This window comes from Phocoena sinus, chromosome 20 (assembly GCF_008692025.1).
Source record: "Phocoena sinus isolate mPhoSin1 chromosome 20, mPhoSin1.pri, whole genome shotgun sequence".
NCBI lineage: Eukaryota > Metazoa > Chordata > Mammalia > Artiodactyla > Phocoenidae > Phocoena > Phocoena sinus.
Genome location: NC_045782.1, coordinates 57,755,369 through 57,771,629, shown reverse-complemented (window position 1 = coordinate 57,771,629; position 16,261 = coordinate 57,755,369). Strand labels below are relative to the sequence as shown.

Sequence of the window (16,261 nt, the reverse complement as noted above, 5' to 3'; positions counted from 1 at the left end):
CTTTCTGATTTCTTTGATCAGATTGTTTTAGTTACGTTTCTGCCTCCTCATTGGCTGCTTTGCTTTGGAACTGCATGGAATAAAAGTAAGGTCATAAATGGAGTTCTGTCTCCATAGCAACATATATTTCTGTTTCAACACGTTGCTGGCATTTCTTTTCATCCTAATGCTTTCTTAGGGTTTGCTGGTTTCTTTGGGGATAAATGTCTCAAGAAATGGCCTGAGAATAAATCGAGTATTTTCAGTATTCTAGAAGACACAGGGGAAGGAGACCAGAAACCTAGGTAGCCAGGTATTAACATGGGCTGTTAAATTGTTGGGAGGGTCAGAAACTCAAGTAGATCAGTTTTAGGAGAATGAACTCAGATCAAGAGGTCAGGAAAAGGTCTTCCAAAGTCCAGGTAGTTAAAACAAGAGATAAAAAGGATGTAATCACTTAAAGGCAAGAATCTAATCATGGCGGCAGGTTTGGGGAGTGAGTAGTAACCGTAATTTTGAAACATGCGTGAAATCAGGAATCCAAATCTCAGATTATGAAGCAAATAAGTATCCGAGATAAAGGGTAACACGGAGGATTCGTCAGGCAGCTGAGCCTGACAGGCCACAACCAAGGTCCATGGCTGCGAGCCTGGCTTGGAGGCGAGCTGTGTTCTGGCACGTGTCCTGTAGGTGAGCGCTTGCTTAACAGGGGCTGGCAGGTGAGTGGACGGGGCAAGTGTGAGCTTGTGCCTGAGGTGGAATCTGGGAGACAAGGTAGGAAGGTTTGCTGAACTTTTCAGGTTAACGAAAAGGAAAATAATCTCGGAAATCATCTGTCTCATAAGCTGTCAGGTGGCTTTGTTCTCTGCGCTGAGTACATAGTCAGCTACCAAGAGTTTAACAGGCCTTGGGAGCTTGGATACTGACTAGTGGAAGTTAGAGATGGTCACACGGACGTTTTCATTGCAGAGTGGTTTTGGAAGAGCTCTGCATTAAATGGAGTGGAACATTTTTCTTAACAAAACCATCAGTTTTAAAATCCATTGGATGTTGATTAGTGTTTACTGGAAAAGACTCAATTCACATATTTATCAAAAAAATGTTAAGCGAATTGAAACGTTGATTTTTTGTTGATGTTCATCTCTAAATTTACTCATAGCACTTTTTCCTTTGGGTTTTGAAAAACTATTGGTATCCATGATCTTGGCCCTAGGTAGCCTTTGTTCCTCAGTTTGTTTTTGAAAGTGTTACAATGAAGATCAGTGTGCCTGAGGCTGTGTTTGTATGTCTAAGACATATAACTTTACTGAGATCTCATAACTGTCTAGTTTTACCAGATTCAAGAATATAATGTTGAAAAGAGTTTAACATTGTCTTTAGTAAGATAGTAAGATCTATCTATCAATTCATTGAAAGCCTTTATTTTTATATTATATCATTGTTACGAATCCTGTTTCTAATGTCGGTATGCCAGTTATGATAGAACTATGTATACCTTTTGAATATACACTTGAATATATTTAAGAACAACCTTTTTATACTTTTATTGAGTCTCAGCTAAAAAAAAACTACAAAAATGTTTGAAAGTAATTTTAAACTGAAAAGCCTAAATTATGAAAAAAATTAACAATGATATTCTTTGCCTCTCCTTATGTTTATAAGCAGAGGCAAAGGATATCACCTTGGATTTGGTTAGTGCATTTTCCCCTAGTTATTTGCATTGGCTTTACCCATACAATTTTCTTTTATATTAAGTGATTTCATTTATGAATAGAGAAGTAAAAGCAGCAAGTAGCAGGTCATGCACAAAAGTACAAATTATTATAGTAAATTAAGTTATTTTTCACCATTTCTTGGGGTTGCTGTATGGACATCAGAATTATCCAGGATGCTTTCCTCAGTGGAATGGATTAATAGTGAGGTAATCTCCCTCTCTCTTCTGCCCCTCTACCCTACACCTCATACAAGGTATTCTTACACCTAAGAGATCTTGGGAAGGCCCACCTGGCAGTAACTGTACTTCCATCTCAAAGCTGTCTTTTAAGGTCACGTTGACATAGGAGGATACTGTGCTACTGTGTGAAGATACTACCGATGCCTTCGTGGCTTTAAAAGGGTGCTTACTTTGAGCTTCTTTCAAAATTCCTAGAAGTAGATCTACCAAGAATTACGCTATTTTCTGCAGTGAGTGAGAGGACAGGAATATTAAGCTAGAAGTCCTGGTGTTTACATGGTACTGACTTAAAACCTATCATGTGATTTTTCTGCTTTAGTTTCGGCGTAGATTTAAAGAATTGGTTGTATGTAGTGCACACAATGCACAAAAGTACACACGCCTGGGAGGAAATGCTGTTAGAAACAAGAATAAGAGAGCACGCACCGTGTCCATTCTGACAGCGGCACACCGGCAGGCAGCCTGGACTTTCACCGGAGGCGGGCGGCCCTTCCTTCCGTTGGCTCATTGTTTAAAGCGCAGAGTGTTCTAGATTTTCTTATATTTAATTAAGCAGCCAAAACTTCTGAATATCCTGCTTTAGTCAAGTCACCTGGTTATTAGCACAGTAATTAGTGTTTTCTTAATGGCACTAGTATAACATTTGGGCTCCTGTGACCCTAATGCATATAGAATGTTTGGATAGAGAGGCTAACAGAGAACCAGGAGAAAACTGGTTCTTTGCTTTCCTGGGAAAGGGAAGTATAGTAAGTGGAGAGAATGCTGAAAATCTGCTTTCTGATTACCTGAATGTCACTCTATAGAAGAAGTTTTCTAGTGAGGAAGAACCTAGCCTGAATTTTATTTTTCTTCCAGGGCCAAATAGGTTACCTGTTGCTCCTGGAAACACTCTGTCAAAGGAATAGCTTTAAGGGTTTCTAGATGCTGCAAATAACATGTTCCCGACATGTGGTCCTCCTGTTCGTTAGCCCTGATATTGTACCAAAGTGAGTTGTGGATAATACGTCCGTGTTTGCTCTTTAATACTTTATTTTGCATTCTCAAGATGAGATTTTTAAGAGTGCTGTTTGAAGATAGTGTCTTTGTAGTGTCCTAATTCTCCAGGGGACTGTTCCCACTTTTATAATTCCATGCGAGTCTAGAAAATATATACATATTTATATTTTGTGCTTCTGTTCATTATTAATATATTTAATCTATAAAATAAATGCTCATCCACAGTCATTTTAAGTGTAGTAGACATTTCATTTGCAAGTTTCCAAAATAGGCCAATGAGAACTTCCTTTTTTCCCTATTAATTGTAACTTAACCTAAAAGCAAATTGCTGTTGGTTTTCACTCACTTTCCTCAAGACCTATTTGCAATTAGATGATTTGGGTGGTTCTTTCAGAATAAAACTATAAATTTCAATATCAGTTATGAATTTTTAGTAGTATCATCATTATTCACAAAAAACAAATGCAGACGTAATATTTGCCAGTTCATGTGTCTCATTATATGTTCTGCTTCTCCTTTTGAAGTTTTTTTTCTCCAGATAGGCATGTAAATTAATGAGTGCTTTTCTTTTGTACTTTCACCCTATTTCTTTTTTTCTTTTTTATTCTCCACCTAGAGTGCTCTCTTCTTTTGCAGGTGAAAAATATATTTTATTTCTTGACGTAAGCCCTTTGTAGTATGTTCCAAAACTGAGTATTAATTGTTCTAAGAAGTTTTAATCAAATTAAAGTTTTTCTTGCCTTTCCTATATGTTAGGCTCCATCCTCTCCTTCATCGTGTAATTTAGTAGTGTCATTGTGATCAACGATACCACATTTTAATTTTGTGTATAGAATTCCTTCCAGAGCTAAGCTATTCATTTGGAATTTGGGGCAGTTTAAACTGCTTTCTCATCTTTACAAGTTGCAGAGGTAATATTTTTCCTGAACTGCAAGGTGGGCAAATGATTATATTTTTAATTACTGGGTCTAATAACTGTAGAACAAGAGTCTAGAAACACAAATGTACCTTAAATATCCTAAACATGCATATTGGATCTTAGAGAAATCTTTGAATAACCATAAGGTAAATCTGCTGACTCTTCTTTCTAAGTATCTCTGAGTCACGGAAGGGATTTTTTAAATGTTTTCCATTTGACAGAACATAGACATTATGAGTCAAGAAAGTTCTGTTTGCAGCCTAGACGCAGCAGGTTATAAACAGGAAATATGCTGCCCTAGGAATCTGAAGACCTGGTTTCTTACCCAGACTTTTATGTGACTTTCCCTGCATCTCTTAATGTTTCTCTTTTCTGCTTTTATCAACTACCTGTCTTTCCTATGGCTTATGGGAACACACTTTAAAAGCTTTTTAGCCCTATAAAAACACTAAAAAATATAAACTTTTATTCTAAAACTCAGGAAGAAAATTAATTCACATGTAAAGTAATTTTATAATACTTGGCTTAATTTGAAATCATTAATTTCCAAAATATGTTAAAAGATATATTGAATGTTGTAGGATATAATTATACAGTAAAATAGGCTTTTATTTTAACTCTTTAGATGAATTTCAGGTTTTAAATTATAATCAACATTGGATCTCATGTAAGATATAGTTTTATGCTTGGTATAAGTTTAATGTCTGTAAAATAGATATAGATATTTCTAAAATATTATTTTTTGTTGATCCAACTGCATTTTTCTAATATATCCCACTCTGGACTTTTTTTTTTTTTAATATCTTTATTGGAGTATAATTGCTTTACAGTGTTGTGTTAGTTTCTGCTGTATTGACTTTTTAATATAGATGCTATCCTTCCTTGAAGTCTGAATATCTACTTTCACATCAATTCTATATATTTAATCAGATCCCCCAAATTCACGTTTCATTCAAGGTATTCCTTTTATTCAAAAATAAAATGAGACATTTGGAGTAAAATTAAAGTTCTAGGAGAATAAGATCTGAAGTTGCTTTGAAAATAACTGACATAAGGAGTGATCAATAACCGAGTATAACAGAAAGAATCTATTATCTGTATTTTAATTTTTAATTAAATTTTAATTTTTAAATGAATTTTTAAAATACAATATTTAATAATAAAATATATAATACTATAAATTTATAGCAAGTATATTTAGATTATGTATTACAACTAACAAAAACCTTACTAGTCATCAGGTTGTTTTCCCCACAGAATGATTTGAAAAACATCCATGGGTTGAGTTTCTCCATCGTAAGCTGGCAGCTGCCAGCACTGAAAGTTATCTTCCAGTATTTTCTGTTGACAGCGAGCTCAGTGAGGTCTTAGAGACATCTAACTGAGGACAAATTCTAAACGTTTACATAAAGCACATTTAAAGCAGGAACTATATTAATAAATACAGCGAAGTTATGTAATGAACTCCTACTTATTAATAGACTCTAAGGCAAAAGAGCACTTCCATCCTGTTCTCTGTGCTAATTCTAATCTCTGTGACCCGGCAAAGGACATTCATGGAAGGCCGGTTCCTAGGTTCCTCACCCTTGATGGTGGCAGGGCACCTCCAGTGCGTAGGCACTGAGGGGCACGGGCTGTTCTCTTGAAATGCAGCCCCGCTGAGGATTCTGCTTCCTTGATAAGCCCTGTGTATAGATGAGAACACAGCTCTTCAAAAACGGACCCTGAGAATCATTAATAGATACAGACAACCCAGCTCCTTAAAATAGGATGTGATGAGGCAATGGCCTTTGAGATGGATGGGCTCACAGATGGGCAGACAAACCAGTGACTGACACAGCTGACCAGAGAGCTCTGAACTACCTGAGGATCGAACGTCTCGGAAGACCTGAGACCTAAGTCAACGCGAGAGTCCTCTAGAGATGCTTGCCATTCTGTGAGCGCCTCTGCTTCAGATCATACTACGTTCCAACCTCCTGATCCTGACTTCCTACCATTTTGTTTCTCTTTAATCCTCCCTAATCCATATTGTTTGATCCTACGACTGCCTGAACCATGGTGTTCATTACACACCAGTTGTGCTGGTTCAAAACACAGCTGATTGGTGTTTAATTATTGTATTTAATTTGTTAGAAACACACTAATCATCTATCATTATTTTTGATACTTTTTTCTTTGGGAGACAAAAGCAATGTTTTCTTACAAGGTTAAACTGTCTTTTATGCTAAGGTTCCTCTGAGAGTTGTTTACAACAAAAATAGAACATTCTGTTGCATATGATATTTATAAAATAATCTTAGAAGGTTAAAAGACCATAAGTTAAAATAATGTGTTTTCTTTCATCTGTAGCCTTAAATCCAAAGATATATTTATTGTGTCCAGCATAATGAAAATGGAGAAATTATTTTTGATCAATTTTGCATGACTTCAAATAATGTTTAGTGGCCTTAATATTAACCATAAAGTATTAAAATATATTCTAGAACTATTAATATGTTGTTATTTTAAATTAACTTTTTTCATGATAAAAGTAAAGAATAAGGAAACAATGTGGTATTTGAAGACATGATTGAAATTGAGGGTTCCCTATAAAATAGGGAACCTATGAAATAGCCCCAACAAAAGGAAAAACTGTAGGATTTAAAATTTTTTCATAATAAATAGAAAGACTATATTAAAATAAGTGCTGTTAAAATTTATTTTAACAACAAGAAGTGTTTCCTTGTTAGAAGCATTCTCCTTGCCACCTGGGCTTAAACCCCTGCAACATCTTTTTAAATTTATTTATTATGTTGTGTTTGATACATAACGAAGAATATATGTCATAAATAGCACTTCAGTACTAATGCATACAAACAAAATGAACGTCATGAACCAACCACCCGTGTTAAGAGTTAGAAAAACATTATTCAAACTCTCACCTCTACTGTATTCTTCTTTCCTTCCACACTCCTGGCATCCCTGTCCCTGAGGCAGCCGTTGTTCTTGTGTGTTGATAGTTTCCTAACATTGTTTTCAGTACAGCTTCATCACGTGTGTGTTCTCTAAGCAGCATACTCTTTACTTTTGCTTGCTTTTTAATTTTATAAATATGATTACATATTATAGGTAATCTGTTATTTGCATTTTCACTTACATTCTATTTGTAATATTCACCCATTGTCGTGTGTAGCTCTGGTTTATTCATTTTGCTGGATATAATATCCCATTGTATGACCAGCAGTCAGTTAATTGTGATGGAAACCTGAGCCGTCCCTAGTTATATAGTTTTTAAAAAGCTACGATGTATATTCTTGAACATGTCCCTGGAGTACACATGAAGAGTTTTCTCTATAAAATGTTGGGACATAGCTTATGAAAATGTCCAGCTTTTCTAGGTAAAGCCAAATTAATTTACAGTGGGGTTTTGCAACTTTACACTCACATCAGTAGTGTGTAAGAGCACCATCCTTGCCAACATTTGGTACTGTCAGACTTCTACATTTTTGCAGATATAGCGATTGTAAAATGATATCGCATTTTCTGAAGAGTGATAAAGTAGGATACTTTTTCATATGTTTACCATTAAAATTTTGCCTCTTATGAAGTTCCTGTTCATGTTGCTTCCTCATTTTTCTGTTGGGTTGTTTATCTTTATTTGTTGGTGTGCTTTACAAAATCTGGATACTATTCTTTTGTTAATTGCCTATATTGTGAATCTCCCCTTCCAGGTTTTGATTTATCTTTTTTTTTTTTTTTTTTGCGGTACTCGGGCCTCTCACTGTTGTGGCCTCTCCCATTGCGGAGCACAGGCTCCGGACTCTCAGGCTCAGCGGCCGTGGCTCACGGGCCCAGCCGCTCCGCGGCATGTGGGATCTTCCCAGACCGGGGCACGAACCCGTGTCCCCTGCATCGGCAGGCGGACTCTCAACCACTGCGCCACCAGGGAAGCCCTGATTTATCTTTTCATTAGCTTTGTGGTGTCTTTTGATGAATGAAGGTTCTTAATTATATTTTATCTAATTTATCAACCTTTTCAAGTTAGTGCCCTTTGAGTTATGTTTAAGAAATCCTTCCTTACCTTGAAGTAAAAACGCCATCTCCCAGGGAATTCCCTGGTGGTTCAGTGGTTAGGACTCAGCATTCTCACTGCCATGGCCTGGGTTCGATCCCCGGTCAGGGAACTAAGATCCCGCATAATGTGCGGCCAAAAAAGAAGCCATCTCCCATATTTTAAAAAATTTTGTCTTTCACATTTGGTCTCTAATCCACTAAGCATTATTTTTAAAATGATCCTTTGTTGAGATGTAATTTCCATACCATGTAATTCACCCATTTAAAGTGCACAGTTTGGTGAGTTTTAGTCTATTCACGGAGTTGTGCAGCCATCACCCATCAATTTTAGAGCATTTTATCACCTCCTCTCAAAACACTGATAGCCGTTAACAGTTACTCTCCGTTTCCCCCAAACATTCCAGCCCCAGGTATCCACTAATCTATTGATAAATCCTCTCTCTGGATTTACCTGTTCTGGCTAGTTCATATGGTGGAATCATGCCACATGTGGTCTTTTGTGACTGGCAGTTTTATTCAGTATGTTTTCAAGGTTCATATATGTTGTTGTGTGTTTTAGTTCTCAGTTTCTTTTAATTGTTGAATAATATTCTGTTGTTTGTATATACTAGACTTTATCTGTCCATTCATCCGTTGATGGACATTTTGGTTGTTTCTACTTTTTCGCTATCATGAATAATGCTGCTTTGAACATTCTGTGCACGTTTTTGTGGGGATATGTTTTATTTCTCTTGGACATGTAGCTAGGAATGGAGAGGGTTTATTTTTGTCTATTGTGTAAGATGAGGATATGATTTCTTTTTTTCCCATTTGAATCACTTATGATCTCAGCACAGTTTTGAGACTAGTTCATTACTTGCCTACTGAGCTGCAATGCCAGCCCTGCCCCACGGGAGCTCGTTTCTGGGCTCCCCGGTCTCTGTGATAACACGACACTGTTCATTTCAGTAACATTTTTCTAGGTCCTGATATCAGGGTGGAATGCCACAGCACCTGTTCTTTAGGAACAGCATGGTACTGTGTTCATTCCTGTACGTTTTAGATGCCACTTGCCAAGTTTTTGGAAAGCTTTTGTCGAAACTTCAGTTGGATTTGCATTGATTCTGTAGATCACTTCGGGGAGAGCCGATGGAGAGACTTTTCATCACTGCGATGTACCTCTCGGGTATTTAGAGCTTCTTTAATATCGTTCAAAAAGGGTTATAGTTTTTTCTTCAGAGTTTTGCACATCTTTTGGTAGACATATCTGAGAAACTTATATTTGTTATACGTAGCTATAAACGGTGTTTTATAATTTTTTCGGGTGTATAAAAATTACAAATGATTTTTAAACATTGGTCTTTGATTCAGATACCTTTGTAAACTCTCTTATTATTTCTAGTAACCTGTGCATTGATTTTACTTTTTCTCAATAGACAATTACAACATCCATGATTAAAGACAGTTTTGTTTTCATATTTTTTTTCTTGTCTTGCACTTATGAATACAAGTAGTGGTAGCAGGCATTCTTTGCTTCTTCCTGGTTTTAAAAGAGCTATTTTGAAACTTCACAATAAAGAATGAATAAAATTTGCTGAGTGTTTGGTAAATTCTTTTATCTGGTTAAGAGTGGTTTCTTCTATTCCTATTTTACTAAGAGTTTCTATGGTGGAATTTTATCAAATGTTTTTCTGTGTATTGAGATAATCATAAGGCTTTTTCTTTTAATACATAAATGGAATAAATCATATTATAGGTTATTGTCTAACATTAAACCAGCATTATGTACCATCCAATTTTTTCATGATGTAATATCATTGGATTCAATTTGCTAATAATTGTTGAGAGAGGTTGACCTGAGATTTTTCTTTTTTGGACGTGTTTTTCATGATGTTATGCTAGTCTCATAATTTGAGTTGCTGAATAAACCTTCTTTTTCTATTCTCTGAAAGAATTAGTGTACGAGTGAGATATTTGTTTCTTGAATATTTGGTGGAACTGGCCAATAAAGCCATCTGGGCTTGATATTTTATTTCTGGAAAGATTTTTGACTACTATTTAAATTTTTTTAGTGGTTATAGGATGATTCACATTTTGCAGTTTTTTCTAGTCAGTTTTGGAAAAATTTTATATAGTTTAGGAATTTTTTCTTTTCATCTAAATCTGATATTTATTGGCATTTATAGAATTTTATAAATGTTATACTGCCCTTGCATTCTCTGCAACTTGCTGTTTACATATTTTATTTTTATGCATTACTGGACTTGATTTGCTAATAACTTATTTGAGATTTTTATGTCTGGTTCATGACTGAGTTGGCCTATAATTTTTATTTCTCTTCCTATTCCTGTCATCCTTTGGTATCAATATTATGACTTCTGAAATAGTTTCAGTGTATATTTCTCATTTTCTATTCTCTGGAAAAGTTTGTAAAAGATTAGAATGATCTATCTCCTGGGTTATTTTTCTAGGACTCACCTACAAAATTATCTGAGCTTAGTGTGAGAGATTCTTAACTGTTCTTTCAATTTTTTAATTGGATTGTTTTAGTTGATTGTTTCTTCATTCTTCATTTTCCTAGGAATCTGTTTCACCTAGGATCTCCAATTATTGGCATAGTATTGTTATGGTATCACCTTATTATCTTTTTGATCTGTGATGGATCCCATACTACGTTGTTCTTAAATTTTAATATTAGTTATTATCTCTTTTTTCTAGATAATATTGCCATACTTTGTTTTTCTCTCTCATATTTGTTTATTTGTGCCTTCTTTCCTGTTTCCTTCATCAGTCTTACCAGAAATAGTTCTGTCTTGCTAATTCCTTAAATTGGCTGCCTATTTCACTAATAATTCATCTTTTAAAAATAAGTAGCACGTTAAGGCCACCTATTTCCTTCACTTTAGTTTCATCCTTCAGGATTTGATAAGGCATATTTTCATTATCAATCATTTCTCAGAATTTAAATGTTATGAATTTATTTGATTAGGAAATGTGTTAACACCAATCAGAATTTAAAAGTCATAAAAATAGAGTGAAATATCTCCCATGTGCCCCTGTCAGCACTAACCCCCTCATTCCCAATTAAAACAGCACAAATGTAAAAAGTGTGTGTGTCTTCTTCCAGAGATTATTTCTAAGTACATTTAATTTTTATCTTAACTTCATTTTGAAGCATGGGTTATTTAAGGTGTATATTTTAAATTTTGAAGTATATGGGATATTATTTTGGTTTTGTTGTTGCTATTTTTGTCATGGTTCTTAATTTAGTTGCAGTCTTGTTAAAGAATATCTTTGATACCACCAATTTCTTGCAACATGTTGACACCTGAATTTGGCATGTGTTTGTGTGTGTGTATGATGAACTCTTTTACTGGAATGGTGGATTTGACCATTTTCCCCTGTAGTTCTGTTAAACTTGTTGTATATATTTTAAGATTGTTTTATCACATGTGTACAAACTTAGATGTGTCTCTCTGGTGAATGACATTAAAAAATAATTTAGTGATACTCTATTTTGAGACTACCTTTCATTAGTAATTTACTGGTATAACTTTTTTCATCCCTTTGGTTTCAATTTCATGTCTTCATTGTTCTCATAAAAAACATAGATGAATTTTATGTTAAAAAATTTAAACTATTACACTCTTTTAATTAGTAATTTTGGTCCATTTACATGTATTGTGATTTTTGATATACCATCTTACTTTTTTCATCTTTCCCACTTTCTTCTATGCTTCTTTTTGCCCCAGTTTTTAAAATAGACTATTTTAAAAACAGTTTTATATTTATGGAGAAAATGAGAGGATAAGGTATAGAGAACTCCCGTTTATCCCACACCCAGTTTCCCCTTATTAACATCTTACATTAGGACGGTACGCTGCTTACAGCTTTGCAGCATCATTAACTAAAATCCATACCTTATTCAGATTTCCTTAGCTTTTACCTAATGCCTTTTGTCTGTTCCAAGATTCCACCCAGAACATCAAATTAATTTTAGTTATCAGATCTCCCTAGTCTCCTCTTCACTGTGATTGTCAGATTTCCCTTATTTTTGATGATCTTCTGATGATCAGAATTTGTAAAATGCCCTTCTATAGTAATGTGGAATTCTTTTGCAAGGAAGATATGTCTCTTCTCCCTTATTATTAATGAAATCATTATATCAGTATGTACTCAGAGATATTTATTTCACCTTGGGATAGAATCCGATGCTAGTTTCTCACATTGTTCCGGCTTTGGGCTTTGGGCTCCGTCAGTGTGCACTTCTAGGACAGCAGGGTGTTCCAGGCTCAGCTCAGGTATTTTCTGCCCATTTGCCCAAGGACCACTGGTTCCTTTCACTGGAGGATGGTATGAGAAACCAAAATCTGGGACTTGGTGTGCTTATTGCTACTGGGATGTCACTTACTGAGTGTAATCTGTTTCTTACCCACTTTGTCTGCTTTTAAGTTTTTCACTTTGTCTTTCATGTTCTGCCATTTCATTACCCAGTATCTAAATGTGGATTTCTTTTCTTTCTTTCTTTCCTGTTCTTTTTTTTTATTTTCTATTTTTCCATCTTGCTTGATGTTTATCCTGCTCACTATTTCTGTGGAGTCTTGCTTTTCCTCAGTTCTGGAAAGTTCTTGGTCATCATCTTTTCATGTCTGCCCTGTCTTCCCTTCTCTCTCCTCTCCTTCTGGAACTCTAGGTATATATCAGATCTTACTTTCTATTCTGTAGCTTTAAACATCTCACTATTATTTTTCTGATATTATTGTGCTGTATTGTGGGTAGTTTATTAAGGTCTCCTGTTTCACTGCTTCTCACTTCTGCTCTGTTCAAGCTGCCTTCACTCATCCATTCTATCTTTTATACAAAATTTTTATTTGGTTCTTTCTCAAAGCTTGGAATTTTTGTTTAATCTCTTCTGGTTTACTCATTTTGTGACTCTGTCCTTTGTTTCTTTAAACACTTAACACGTTTATTTTATATTATTTTTCTGATAATTCCCATATCTGACGAACTTGCTTGTGGGAATCTGTTTCTGCTGACTCTTACCAATGGTGTTTTTTGGGGGGACTTAGTAATTTTTTATTAGGAGCTCATATTTGGTTTATCTTAATTTGTGGAAACCCGGAGACATTAAAATGAAGAAGCTTTTCCCCAGAGGGAACTTGTTTTAACTTCAGGTGGAAGCTGATGGCACTACAGACCTGAAGCCACTTCTATCCTGCTCCAGGCTCCCCACCTTGGTCGGTGGTGTCATGTTCAGCTCACACATTGCTTTCCCTTGAAGCAGCAAAGTAGACGAGGACATTTTCCCTCAAAGATACCTGGCCTTTGATTGTGCTTACTGCTTATTACCCTGTTTCTGGCACATGCAGTTTTACATGTATGTGGTTTTTGTTGTTTTGTTTTTCCCTCTGAATGTTTCTCTTACTTCCAGTGAGCAAAGAAAGAAGCATTGAGTTTTATACAGGATCTAGATGTTTCATCTCATGAGGGTGTATCTAGTCTGGCAAACTACTTGAAACAAACATCCTCAGTCACCAGCATGCCTCACTCCTCCTTGCCTTCAACATGCATTTAGCTGCTTAGTTCTCTAAATTCTGCCTCTAAGACTGCACTCCCGTCTGTTCCACTTTTTCCTCACCGCTGGCTTTCTTGCCTGAGTGTGCCGAATCATTGTGTAAACTGCCTCCGGGTTCGTCTTTCCTGGTACAAATGCAGTGGCATCGCTTGGCTCACTGGCCCCCATTCCCTCTCCAGCAGCCAAGTTAAATCTTGTCGCTGCTTCTTCAGTTCCTGAAATCCAACCCATGTAGCTTAACGTTTGAAATCCTTCAATAACCTCACCAAGTTTCTCTTTTCTGAGTTTCCCTTCTTCCTCTTTAATGCTCTGTTTTTCTTCTTGCATGTGGCTCATTCTTTCTGCCTGAAATGTCCTATATCTACCCCTGTCCCCGGATGGTGCTAATTTCTCTCTTAAGGTCCATCTCAGATGCATTCAGTTTTATTCAGTTTTCCAGAATCCTTCCAAACTCAAAGTAACTCCTCCCTCTTTTGACCTCTTATGGCCCTTTGTCTTCATGCCTTGTGTGTGTGTGTGTGTGTGTGTGTGTGTGTGTGTGTGTGTGTGTACATGTATGTGTAGCTTATGTATTATAGTCTAAAGTATTTTAGGGAAGATTTTTTTTGGAAGTCATTTATCAGAGTGGCTTCCACATCATAGATCTTAATAAATAGTGAATTATACATAACTAGTAATTATACATAACTATAAATGAAAGAGAGGCACAAACAAAATATTTCAGCTTGTGGTGATGATTACCCATAAACTTTCTATGAATGTACAAAGGTGACCTAATATATCAATAAGTTGTTAATGTGTCTTTATTCCAAAAGTGCCTGTAGAATAATTTTTCAATTTTGAAAATAATCTAAACGATTATTTCTTAACCATGAACATGTCCTCAACTTAAATACATTTTGCTTTCATAAAGTGCATTTAAAATTTTTGTTTGGGATGATAATCCTGGCAATCCATAATCTTTTATAAGACGTTTCAACCTCTTACTTCTTTTGCTAGGACTTGTCAGATTCAGAGTGGTTTAAAGAATCATTAACTTTCTAAGGAAACTGGTTTATATTGTTGGGGGGTTTTTTGTAATAAATTTTTTTATCATGTTAAAATACACATAATGTAAAATTTGCCATCTTAACCATTTTTAAGTGTACAGGTCGGTGATATTAGATACGTTCACCTTGTTGTACCACCATCACCACCATCCATCACATAACCCTTTTCACCTTATTAAACTGAAACTCAGGGCTTCCCTGGTGGCGCAGTGGTTGAGAGTCCGCCTGCCGATGCAGCGGACATGGGTTCGTGCCTCGGTCCGGGAGGGTCCCACATGCCGTGGAGCGGCTGGGCCCGTGAGCCACGGCCGCTAAGCCTGCGCGTCCGGAGCCTGTGCTCCGCAACGGGAGAGGCCCCAGCAGTGAGAGGCCCGCGTACCACAAAAAAACAAAACAAAACAAAACAAAACCTGAAACTCTGTACCCATTAAACAATAACTCTCTTTTCTTCCCACCCCCCAGCCCCTGACAATCACCGTATACTTTCTATCTATATGATTTTGACTAAGTACCTCATATAAGGAAAATCATACAGCATTTGTCTTTTGGTGACTGGCTTGTTTTACTTAGCATAATGTCTTCAAGATTCATATATATTGTAGCATATTGCAGGATTTCCTTTTTAAGGTTGAATAATATCCCACGTTTTGCTTGTCCATTTATCCGTCAATGGACTTTTGGCTCGCTTCCACGTTTTCTGGTCTATATGTTTTTAAACTGCTAACTGAGAGTCAGCTTGACTAAAAGTTGTCCTGACGGTTTGTCTCTTAGAGACACAACCTTTATTAGATTTTGAATTTTGGGAATAAATCTGCTCTTTTATATCAGTCACATAGATGCAGTTTTATAGCTTTACTATTTATAATATTAAAGAAATGACACATCTATTCCAAACCCATCTTGGCAGTCTCATCACTCTAGCTATCAGCACATGCTAATGACTGAAATATTAAATACCTAAGGGAAGCCTTTGGCATCAGGTTTTTTCATTTAATGTTTCTTTATCCATAATTAGTTGATACATTTTTCAGCATAATTTTTCTATTTGAAAATCACCATTGGATTGAAGCCAGTTCATATCAGTGTTGCCAGCAATTTAAAATGCCTTCCTCTAAGCTACCATTACATACCTAGTCAACTGATAAAAATACACAGAATGGTGAAGTGCAGCCCTGGAAGGGTGTGGAGGAACAAGTACACATATACATGTTGTTCACATTGGAAGTGGGTTCAGTGTTTTTGCAGAGCAATTTGGAAAAAAAGTTAAAAAGTTATTCTTAGAGTTTCTCCAAATAATTTTGGAGGACTGCTGTGAGCCTAAAAGCCTAATATTGTAGGCTTTTATAACCTAAAAGCAAAATATTGTAATTCATTCCGTGGTGTCGCCTATGTAATAATAATTGGAAATAAGGCAGGTATTCAAGAATAATATGATATGATACACGGTAATGATGAAATACCAAACAGCCACTAAAAATAGCAAATACACTCATAAATGAGACTGAAGATAAAAAATTAGATGTGGGGAAAGGTAGAACGGTATCTACTCAGTGAGTATACCATTAAAAATATTTTTATGTACATTGACAAACATTGAAATTCAGTTTGCAGTGGTGTCAGTGCCTGTGGAAAACTAACTTTTTTTGTTCTTTTTATTTTTTGTAAAGATTTAATAACCTTGTGGCTTTTGGATGTTAACTTTGTGTTAATCATAGTGAAGGTTAAGGATTAGACGTGCACGGTAAGAATAAATGAAT

General features: G+C 35.8%; 1 protein-coding gene and 1 non-coding gene across 19 annotated transcripts in view; both read left to right on the top strand.

The window, feature by feature from the left end:
- The window catches only part of CEP112 (centrosomal protein 112), a 426,576-nt gene that overhangs the window by 235,232 nt on the left and 175,083 nt on the right, over positions 1–16,261 (top strand). The gene's annotated exons all lie outside the window — the stretch shown is intronic.
- On the top strand, positions 7,940–8,011 carry TRNAE-CUC. Its single transcript has one exon. It is a non-coding gene; the product is annotated as a tRNA-Glu (tRNA).